Source organism: Rhinopithecus bieti, unplaced genomic scaffold (assembly GCF_001698545.2).
Source record: "Rhinopithecus bieti isolate Rb0 unplaced genomic scaffold, ASM169854v2 repeat_949, whole genome shotgun sequence".
NCBI classification, from domain to species: domain Eukaryota; kingdom Metazoa; phylum Chordata; class Mammalia; order Primates; family Cercopithecidae; genus Rhinopithecus; species Rhinopithecus bieti.
Window position 1 is genome coordinate 1 of NW_016831055.1, and position 3006 is coordinate 3006.

The 3006-nt window shown below is 39.0% G+C and overlaps 1 long non-coding RNA gene across 1 annotated transcript; it reads right to left on the reverse strand.

Annotated features, from left to right (window-relative positions):
* Nucleotides 1–911: 911 nt before the first annotated feature.
* On the reverse strand, nt 912–2415 carry LOC108524510 (uncharacterized). The gene is made up of 2 exons (XR_001884069.1): nt 1452–2415; nt 912–1366 (listed from the first exon to the last, which is right to left on the reverse strand). It is a non-coding gene; the product is annotated as an uncharacterized LOC108524510 (long non-coding RNA).
* Nucleotides 2416–3006: the final 591 nt, after the last annotated feature.

Below are 3006 nucleotides of genomic sequence, written 5' to 3' on the forward strand. Positions count from 1 at the left end.
CATTCTACAGACCTAAGCAGTATCTGCATTTTTATAACAATAGCATATGTGTTTCTTACGTGATTTACTAGAAACAATTTAATTTCTTGAGTTGTAAAAAGGTGTATTTTAAACCTGTATAAAGGTACCTGGAGATCATCATCATTTAGAGTAACAAAACAGCAATATAAAGACACAGATATTATTATAGTACAATGTTAAATACGATAATATTCAAGATATTAGAATTACATATACCTACATCTGTATGCATGTAAGGATGTCAACAAATGATACTAATGTCTAAAATTCAATTGTGGTAATTTTTGCAGACCTCTGTGAACATATTAGAAACCACTGAATTGTATACTATATGGGGGTGAAATTTATGGTATTTGAATTATATCTAAAAGTTCTGCTAAAAAATGAATGGCTTGATATTCTAGTGCTAAGGGATGGTTTTATTTAAAACATAAACTAATAGTTTCTAGTAGATTCCATTAAAAATATTACAGCAGGGATTTCCAGATCATACCCACTCCCACGTTTTTAGAATTTTTTATTTTCCAAAGTTCTGAATTCAATGAGGTGAAGGTGCAAGAACGCATTTACAAACTCAGTGGGTTGCAGGTGAGCTGGTGTGGGGTGAGGCAGAGTAGGGAGAGAGGCTCCTTTCAAATGGAAGCCTCTGGAACCCGCAGAAAGCAAGTGTAAGGCGGGGCGATCTTCTGGAAAGCTACCAGACAAAGGCTTTAGACCCAACACACCTGTTCACAAACACAGACGGGCATCTCAGTGTTTCCTTAAATCCAGTCTTTCTATATTGACACAAGGAAATAATTAAAAGGGGTAATTCTGGTTTAGTTATTTCATACAATTATCAACAAACAACTTTTGAAACAAAATGTATAAAAAAACTATAAAAGTGGAACTCAGTAAAATTATCTGTTTAATAATCTGTTTCTGTGGCTCAGAAAGAGATCCGGCAAACCAGCCATGGACGAGGCCCCCAGCCCGTGGAGGAAGCCCCAGCCACAGATGAAGCCCCCAGTGGTGGATAAAGTCTCCACCCCATAGATAAAGCCCCCAGTCGTGAATGAAGCCCACAGTCCATGGATAAAGCCCGCAGCCATAGACGAAGCCGCCAGCCATAGACGAAGCCGCCAGCCATAGATGAAGCCCCCAGCCATAGATGAAGCCCCTAGTAGTGGATAAAGTCTCCAGCCCATGGATCAAGCCCGCAGCCGTAGATGAAAACGCCAGCCATAGATGAAGCTTCCAGCCGTAAATGTCCCCCGAGTCCTCCAGGAGTCTTCTTGGGTGTGTCCTGCAGCTGCTCCCTCAATGTGTCAGTCCCGTGTTGCTCAGCTGGGGGCATTTTTCAAACCTGAGAAGAAATCATAAGCCTGTGGAGACAGCCAATATATTTCTCAGGGTTATCTGAAACAAACAAAGAACAATTATTACAAAACCTGGGAGACACTGGCTGCTCCTCATCAACGCAGCACATGTCACTGTAGAAAGTCAACAGCAGCCTTGAAAGTGGTAGCCCCTGAGAACACAATGAAATTACAATGTTTTATTACATAAAAATAGAAAACCCCAGTGTGACGTGAAGTTCAATTTAAAAAGTACAAAAGATACATGGTAAACAGGAAAAAAAATACGACCAGGCATATCACAAAAGTTGTAATAGACTTAAAATGTAACAAGTCTCTAAATGTAGGGAAGAAGACTGCCAACAATCACATGTAAGCATGTTGGAGACATGAACAAACAATATAAATGAAGAAAACCAAATGGCTTTTAATCTCATTGAAAAAAATTTTTAAATCACCTTTATAACCACTTTAGAGACAAAATTTTAGAAGTTTCACATGTAACTATGTCAGCTCGGCTGTGCACACATTCTTGCTAAGAAAGCCCCATTAGGCACCTGTGGAGGGGAATCTGGCAACATTTAGCAAAGCTGCAAAGCAGTCACTTCGACCTACAATCCTACACCTCAAAATCTCTCCTAAAGGAGACTGGCAAAAACTGAAAAGACTCGTGCACAAGACTATTGGTTGCAACACTAGAAAATGCAGAGCATACTTCTAAACATCATAATGCAATTAGATAATATGGATAAATAATAAAATGTGTGCAAACTGAAAATTGTGAGATGCAGCAAAGAGCATTATGGGATAGCAATCTATAAGCTTAGTTATTTACACTGGAAACTCAGAAAGGCCGAAAGTTAATTAAGCATACAACTCAAGTTAGAAAAAAGTAACATCAGAATAAATGCAGATAATGTAATGGAAGGATAACAGATGAGAAGAGAAATGGATGAAATAGAAAACAAGGACAATATTAGGGAGAAGTAACAAAGCCAACAGTTGTTTTGGAGAAAAGTCTAATGCAAAAGTCATTAGTGAGATTTACCAAGAAAAAAGGGAAATCATCAAAATTCATCAGAAATTCGTAGGAAGACATAACCACAGAAGTAGCAGAGATTACAAAACAATCAGTGGATATTATGAATACATATATATGTATTCAAATCTACATATGTATTCATGTTATGTATACAAATATATATGAATATGGATATTACGCCAATACATTTAAAAATGTGTACAAAATAGATAAGATCCTAGAAAGTACAATTTTCTAAAATGAACTCATGAAGAAATAAAAATCCTAAATAGTTCAACAGACTCTATGTAAATTTAATCAGTAGTTAAGAAATATTGGTCTTTGGCCAGGCACGGTGGCTCACGCCTGTAATCCCAGCACTTTGGGAGGCCGAGACAGGTGGATCTCAAGGTCAGGAGATCGAGACCATCCTGGCTAACAAGGTGAAACCCCGTCTCTACTAAAAATGCAAAAATTAGCCGGGCGCGGTGGCGGGCGCCTGTAGTCCCAGCTACACGGGAGACTGAGGCAGGAGAATGGTGTGAACCCAGTAGGTGGAGCTTGCAGTGAGTGGAGATCGCACCACTGCACTCCAGCCTGGGCGACAGAGAGAGACTCCGTCTAAAA